Consider the following 9,339-nt stretch of genomic DNA (forward strand, 5'->3'; position numbering starts at 1 on the left):
ACTGGAATTGGATATGGTAACTTGATCAATGCGATGACCCTTAGGTCATTAGGACAAACTCCTAGAGGCGCTTTATAAGGTGTAAGGTAAGAATCCGTGGAAAGGTAATCTAGGCAGCATCTGCCAAAACTACCTTTCCATAATTGATAATTTACCTTACATACACCAATGACGTGTCTGCAAAGTCAATGGCCCTGATGGTGTGGCCATTTAACTGATTTTTTGTTGCATTAAATAACACTGAGGAAGACATTAGGAAAACACTTCAGTTATTTCTCTTATGAAAATAATGGAATCATAAGGATAAGTATGAATTATGACAACTTTGGCAAAAAATCTCAAATCAAGAATTGCCATTGTTTTATGCCCAACTGTGAGGAAGGTAATACCACCATAAAATTACATGGTTGCCAACTCAAAAAATCCTAGTGTAGCCAAATCAACAGTATTAGAAAAAAATACATAAAAGTGAATGACAGCAGAACAAGAACTTGGAATATTAAGATGACAATGAGAGGAAAGTCAGAAAACAAGAAATAAATGGAGAAAGGAGCATAGACATGTAATACATTTGTAAGTAAGATGTCAATTAGATATGGATAGGCAGTAAGGATTAAGGGGATATAAGTAATAGAGCAATTTTCTGAGGGGGGTGGTAAGTCCACAATGAACAGCTTGTGTATGAAACAGGAAAGTGGGAAGAAACAGTAAACACCCTTTAGGTGAGTGTATTTTACTGCATATGGTATCTATGAAACATAAAAACATTTTAGAAAATTATAAAATTCATTTACTGATTAATCACAAGGGCATGGCACATGTAATAAAAATCATAAATCATCATACATACATACATATCAAAACTGATTTATAGAAGAAAACAGGAAAAGTAATGCACAGGGTTCTTTGGCACCAAGATATGTTTTTATTGGAAACCCTTTATGCCTTAGCATGCCTAATAAAGATCAATTTTCATGATTTGATATAATTCATTATTAAAAACACATTTACTTTTAAATCACGTAGCCCATATGTAAAAAAATGATCACCTATGCTCAAATGGTGGTAAAAATTTTTACCTTGCCAAGTCACAATGTTTTCTGCGCAACAATCAATGGATAATAATTGACCAATATTTTTTTACAGAGCCTGGAACAAAACACTTTAATGTATTTTCCGGTCATCATCTAAATTATTTTCCTCCTATCCCCTAGTTAAGATATGAAATTAAATTATAAATAAAATATATATAAATAAACAAAAAAAGCCAAATCTTCAAGGCAGTTAAGTTAGCCACTCTTTTTTCTAGTTTAACCTTTCATGTTATGCCGTTTTTCTTGTAATGTAAAACTTTTGGTAGGTATCCTGACTGGAATAATAATGTGTAAAATGAATGAACCATATTCAATTATCCTAAATCTTGTAAGAGATTTTTGACTTGCATGATATCATTCATTTGCCTGAACAGTTACACTTTTGAGGCAGTAAATTATTGGATTTATTATTATTAGGTAATCTACCGGTTAAGGTAGGTTTTTGGATGGACATAATTACTAATTGAATAATTTGTGGCCCCTAGCAAAACACAACATCCTACTCTACATCAGGTCCCTCTTCAGCTCCGAGTACTTTCTTCCTCCCTTCATCCCGTACAACATCCCTATCCTGTTCCTTCCCTTTCCTCGTTTGCCTAACATTCTCCCCTCAATTACAGTCTTCAACATCCCGCTGCCGGTCAATACCCCCTTCAGCCACTTTTCCTGCCTCCATAGGATTGCTCCCAACAAACCCCTCTCTTCGCCCACCATACCAAGTACTTCCACGTTTGTTTTCTTCTCTGTCCATTTCACCTTCTCCATTCTTCTCCACACCCACATTTCAAAAGCCTCCAGTCTACGTCTATCCTCCTGCTTCAATGACCACATTTCCGCTCCGTACATAGCTACGCTCCATATCAAAGTTTTTACGAGTCTTTTCTTAATGTCCTTACTCAACGTCCCTGTCATCAACTCCCTCCTCCTTGTGAAAGCCTCTTTGCCTAGCGCAATTCTTCTCCTTACGTCCCTACTACTTTGACCGTGTTGGTCCAAAACACTACCGAGATACGTAAGCTGTTCTTCCTGCTCTAGTTTTTGCCCTCCTATTTTAATGTTAAGCTTAGCCTTTTTCTTTCCAGAAAATCGCATAACCTTTGTTTTATTAATATTGATTCTCATCCCATACCTGTCGCACTGAATTTCCAATTTACTCAGCAATGCTTGCAGCCCCTTGGCTGACTGACAAACTAAAGCTTGGTCATCAGCAAACCTAACTGATTTTACGAATTCCTCGCCCACTTTCATTCCTACCGCGAGTTCTTCCCATGCCTCTTTGATCATTTCCTCTGCATACAGGTTGAACAGCAACGGTGATAATGGGCAACCCTGCCTTACACCCCTTCCTAACACTGCCCATCCTGACTCCCCGTTTCCCACCCGCACCCGAGCAGTCTGAGACATGTACAGGTTGTGGATTAGCCTCCTTTCCCTCCAATCTATTCCTATTTTCTGCAATATACTCATTAGTTTTTCCCAATTCACTCTATCAAAAGCTTTTTCGAAATCTACGAAACAGGCAAATACCTCCTGGTTGTGTTCTATATTCCTCTCGATTAATAATCTCATTACTGCAATGGCATCATGCGTACCTCTCCCCTTCCTAAACCCAATCTGATCATCCCCTGAGTAATCATTTGCCCTGCTCTCTATCCTTTTGTTTATGATCCTGAGAACAACTTTAGCTGTGTGGGATATCAAACTAATTGTCCTATAGTCCTCACATGACGTGGCCATTACCTTTTTCGGAATAGGAACTAAAACTGATCTCACAAAGTCTTCCAGCCAGATTCCCTCCTCATAAATACTACGGATCAGCCCATATACCCTCTTCCTCCCACATTTTCCTAAGCATTTTAAAAGTTCCAAGGGAATGTTATCTACCCCCACGGCCTTAATTAGTTTCATCTCCCTTAATGCCCTTTCTATCTCATTGTCTAGTATGCCTGGACCTAAGCTGTCTTCCTCTACGTCATTTTCTTCTTCAATGTCTAACCTTGTTGGTCTGAGTTCTTTACTATACAGTTCTTCTATATACTCCTTCCATCTCTCTTGGATCTTTCCTGCGTCAACTATTACCTTACCCGCCTTATCTATAACTGTTAGCATAGCTCTTCCTTTCTTACTTCCCGATAACCATTTAACTTTGCTGTACAGCGCACCGATTTCAACCTTCCTCTGCAGACTTTCCATATCCTCACACTGCGTCTTCCAACATGCTTCTTTTGCTTTATTTGTTGCCTGCCTCAATTTATTGTTTAATTCTTTTTACTTTATTTTGCCTAATTCTGTATTTATATTCTTCCATTTTCGCCGCTCATCCATCTTTGTAATCATCTCATCCGTGATCCATGGTTTCCTAGTCCTTTTAGCGTTAACGGTTCCAATAGTGTCTTTTGCGGCTTTAGACAACCCTTTCTTGACCATTTCCCATTTTTCTTCGATTGTACTAAGCCCTTTACCATCCTCCATGATTTTCTCTACCGCCTGTTTGTATTCCTTCCTTTTCAACCCATTTAATAACCCCTATGAAGCTTAAAAAAAAAGAGGTGACATGCAAGGATAGAAAAATCAGTCTGAAGTAATCACCAAAGTGTGACAAATGAAAATGTCAGATGGATAACAGCATAGTGAACCAATTTCAAATGAACTTTGGAAGTATTTAATTTTCAGATATGTATATTCATGAACAAGATTGAATACAATTAACTCCAAGAAAGTGGACATTTGTTCCTTTATTATAATGACTATCTTTAGCCGTAATAACAGAACTCATTACTTCTTTATTTATTTGCCAAAATTTACTCAAAACAACAAAAAATAACAAGACAGACATTGATAAATATTTTAAATGTTCTGAGAGGTACATTGGTTTTTACTCACAGAATCTACAAAAATTGTCCTGCATTTTGAAGGCAAGGAACAGCATTTACATTAAGAAAGCCATCTGAGAATTTTTAGTTTTGCTATTGGAGGTACTGGTAGGTCCCGAGAGGGGGTGAGAGGAAGTAGTTTACCAGTCTAATTAGGGAATGTTCCTTTCCTTCAAAAAGTAAGCCACCACTATATCTCAATTTCTTAACCGCCATTTGCTCCATGGTCATAAACACTACAATATGCTCAACTGAATAGTTCAAAAACATGATCACTATAAAGGCCATATCAAAGAGGGAGATCCTTCTGCTTGACCCAAAAGAACTTTTTGGGTATCAGAATTCCTGACCTATACGGCAAATAAAAACAGGGATAATACTTTAAACTAGGTGTAAGTTACCTAAATGACCAAAATCAAAAGCCCATATCAGTGTTAAATTATTTTGGACTTGATGCTTTTGGTGCGGATGTAATTTTTTGAAATTGGTTCAGGTTGGCAGAGTGTTTTTGTTTTTTGTTAAAAAAGCTTCTTTATTGCTATAGAGTAGCAGACATATTGTAAAACTCTATAAATGAAAAATGATATCCACAATGTGAATCGATCGTGAGCTTATCTGAGAGCGTGAGTCACCTTTAAAGGAATATATCGTTTTAGGATAATAGACTCACATGTGTTCATCACTAACCTCTGGAAAGCATGAATCCATGATGTACACATGTGAGTATGACACCCTTAACATGTTGAGCTAGGGATATTTTCAACAAACCATTTTTTACATCAAATTATGAATGAATTAAAAGTTATCTAAAGCCTACACTGCCATATCTGGTAGAATGTTACACGTACTGTGAGACTAATATCTAGAATTAAAATTTTCATAAAACCTTTTGTCAAACAAGTAAAGGTAAAAATAATTTACACCGCTAGCCATTTCACAACTTGATTTTCTGTTTCATAGCAGCCCATCATCAAATATACTTAATGAGTATTAAGCAATCTTTGATTTGATTGACTGAGGTAGAAAAGAAAAGAAACTGATTACTACTTTCCAACAATAACAACAAACATTATTAAAGCATATACAATCACAATTTTATTAACAGGTTTTCAAAGCAGGCACTGACATGATATCTAATTATCAGTACTTTGCCAAAACAACCAACCACGTCAACTAAGAAATTCACATATGTCATAACATTTTCAACTTTCCTATTGCACATGAGCACCAACCTAATGACTGCAACGTAAAGCAACATGAGAAGAGCTCTTTCATTAAAAGTGTCTATAAAAAAATAAAGAGGCAGCACGCTTCTTTATGCTGGACCATTGTTATGCAATATTCACCTTAATTATCTCTAAGAAACAACTTGCCATGAATGCTTTAGAATCTGCATAACTTATTTGTACTTCCAAATTCTACCACAGTCGACTTTTTTCTCCCTTCCACATATGATATGTATTTTTAAAGAACATGGTCTTGAATATCAAAATTAAGGAAATACATATCTATGCATACTCTCAAACAATGGACCATTTTCTATTATATCTCTTTGCCAGTAATTAATATATTCACAGAAAAATATATAGGTATTCACAGAAAAGTTCTACAATATTTTAACTGGATTTTTTGTCTGAAATGAAGTATAAAAGGTATTTTTATCCATATTGACCACCTCAAGGACATAAGTTTCACTTTTCATTTGGTCAATATTTTGATTTTCATTTAAAACTCTACCTTATATGGCACCATTGTTGAATTCAATATCCATCAGAAGAAATATTCTACAATAGCAAGGAATTATTTTCCAAAGAGAAGCACACATTGTTTTCCAAAATGGCAACATGAATTAATCAATAGAAAAAGAAAGTTAAAATCAGCAGGCTATATTGATAACTAATTTGTGACCAATAATTAAAACTGATTCCTCATTTACAATAAAGCAACAGCGTACAAATAACTTTGAAGTCAACTTTTGCAAGCAAATTTATAACCTTAATTCAAATAAATGAAATTTCTGAGGATTTATTGATATGTTTTGTTCACTTCAATTATTGACAACCACCATCAAATTTTGGAACAGTCCACAGGTCAATCTAGATGAATATTTTCATCCATGAAACAAATAAATTAATCCTTAAATCACACAAATGACTGCTGTAAAACGGAAACAAAACTTCCTTTCAAAAAAGGAAGTTATGTTCCCGCACCCTGTACCATATAAGGGTGAATCAAAATATACTTTATGCTGTGTAATTCATTTGGCCTGAATGCCAACTAACATGATAATGACTGAAACACTGTATGAGTAATCCAGGCATACAAAAATACCAAATTGAGACAAACTTCTTAACAAAGTCATTATTACAATCATGCTGAGTGTTGAAATTGATAAACTTTTATTGATGGACAAAGGACAAATTTGCATTTGAATGTAGCAATAATTTATTAAATGCCAGTAATTATACGCTTGGTGTCATTTTAGCTAAGAGCAATATAGTATTTTTACATGGGATTCCAAATGCAAAAATTAACACTACATTTACAAGTTGAAGTGGGACTAAATTATTAAAGCCAAATACAATCCAGGCCAAAGATAAATAAAATGATAAAGAGAAAAACTGAAGGGTAGCTAATGGTTGGAGTAAATAACTGTTGGCCATAAGATCCCAAGTTTAACAACTGGTAATGACTCATTTAATAACATTACAACAAAAAAATAATAAAAACCAAGCAGTATGATAAAGTTAGTTCTAACTTTATATGTGAAATTAATGCTGGCACAAGAAAAAGAATTGGCCAATATGCTTAGGGTCTGTGCCATATCCCACATTATATCAGGTGAATTCTGCACTTTCACCAAAAAACAGCTTATGCCATGATGACAGCTCTTTCGTTAACAAGGAAAGATATTTTTAACAGCTATAAATATTTTAATAAAAATAATTATTTTAAAATGCAATGATAAGTTTGGAGTTAAAATTCATTGCAAAAATATTCATGTACTTACATGTCCCTAAAATGCCAACCGGCAATTAACAAGCATACAAGCATTCGAGCCACAACAGAATTTTTGCATTCTTGCAAAAAGGGCTGTGTGGAGACTGCATGGCTTTATATATACATATACATGTATGTATGTGTGTACATATATATATGTATGCATGTGTATATATATATATATAAAAACACATGTAGATTTTTAGAATATAGAGACACAAAGAAAGGACACTCACAATTTGTTATTTTACAGCACGGCTGTCGTCTTCAGAATGGCGTTCTCGGGGAAGAGCGGAGAGGATGTGCGGGGGAGAGGTGGGGGAAGGAGAGGTAAAGGGACCAATAGGAAATGAACAAGGGGGTGGGGGGGATATGTAGGCAGCCAATTGATGCATTCAGTGGGCTTGGTTCAGCCCGGGCGGTTTGAATGATTGGGCCACCCAGATATGCGCCATCTCGCGGGTTCTCACCTCTATTATACTCGCAGATTTGGGAAGGATTTCAATCACCGAAACAGAGAAGCAGTCGTCAAAAGATTGGTTGTGGGAAGCGGTGTGAGTAGGGATGGGATAATTAAGAAAGGTGGGAGATTTGGTGGAATATCGGTGGTTATTCATGCGGAGGGAAAGTGCGGTCGTGCATTCGCCCACGTAGAAGGCAGGGCAGAAGTTACAGGAGAGGCGATATATAATATTTTTTTTTTTTAGGGTTTGTTGTTGCAGAAAGTCGTGTTCTAGTTTACCCATAAAAAGATTGGCGTATGCAGGAGCCATACGCGTGCCCATTGCAGTGCCTTTTATTTGTAAATATATTTTGTCATTGAATTGAAAAGCATTTTTGGTAAGAACGATTTGGCTTAATTCGAGGAGGAAATCCATCGCCACCTGTACCTCAAAAAATAGGTTGAGAAAGGTTGAGTCCTGCGTACTCAACACACGAAACGCTCGATTCCTAACTCTCTCTCTATCCGCGGACACCGAATTTGCAACACCACAGCCACTCTCAACAAATACCTTGCCAATCTACACCTTGCACTCCTCAAACGCGGTTACCCAGAAAAGTTGCTACGAAATAAAATCCACCGTTCCACCCGACCACACACACCACACAATAACAAGCCCACATCTGACGCAGGACTCAACCTTTGCACCACCTATTACCCCGGATCACACAGACTGAAAACAATCCTTAAAGAACTGTTTCCAATTTTACATGACAATGACGCGACCTCATCCTTACTACCCCAATGCCCATCTATCGCATACAGACGACCCGCCAATCTCAAAAACCTTCTGAGATCCACCAACCCTTTGGCGCCCCCCCGTGACAAATTTCCCAATATTTCCCCAACTTGCAACCGCCCCCGATGTAAAACCTGTCCTCTTATTATGCCTACTCCCCTCTCCCTACATCCCCTCATAGCCCCCCCACCTCGTTCCCACGCTAATTGCCTCTCAAAAAATATTATTTATCTTTTATCATGCAAACATTGCACTTCCTTCTACATAGGTGAATGCATTACCCCCTTATCCATCCGAATGAATAATCACCGGTACTCCTGTAATTCTGCCTCACTCTCTTCTCTTCCTATCCCTTCACACGCTAATTCCCACAACCTTTCATTCGACCAGTGTTTTTCCCTCAGCATCCTAGAATCCCTACCTGATTCAGCTACCAACATAGAGGTGAGAACTCGTGAATCCGCCTACATACTATCCTTCCGTTCCTTCAAAATTCCCACCCTTAACCGCCATATTTAATTTCCCTCCCAGCATTCCCTCCACACCTCCCCTCCACACCTCCCCTCCACGCCCATAACTCTTTCCCCTCTCCTGATCCATAGCATATTTTCAGTCTCTCTTGAAGAAGGCCCCTGAGAGGGCCGAAAGCTCGAACAATTTACCGTGTAAGTGTTCTTTTATATGTGTCTATTCTTTTCTATTTGTGTTATGTTGTGTCAGCCCATTATATATATATATATATATATATATATATATATATATATATATATATATATATATATATATATATATATATATATATATATATATATATATATATATATATATATATATATATATATAATACACAGTAACACACAATATAGAAACACAAAAAAAGAAGAACACTCACACGTTATTTCTTGATATTTCGACGGAAACAATCCGTCTAATCCGTTGATTACTTCTATATCTTCAGAGGAAGACGGATTGTTTCCGTCGAAATATCAAGAAATAACGTGCGAGTGTTCTTCTTTTTTTGTGTTTCTATATTGTGTGTTACTGTGTATTGTACTATTCGGCACTTCCGTGTTACGTCTACGAAAGCATATATATATATATATATATATATATATATATATATATATATAT

Source organism: Hetaerina americana, unplaced genomic scaffold (genome assembly GCF_022747635.1).
Source record: "Hetaerina americana unplaced genomic scaffold, ioHetAmer1.1.p SCAF_6, whole genome shotgun sequence".
Classification (NCBI taxonomy): Eukaryota; Metazoa; Arthropoda; class Insecta; order Odonata; family Calopterygidae; genus Hetaerina; species Hetaerina americana.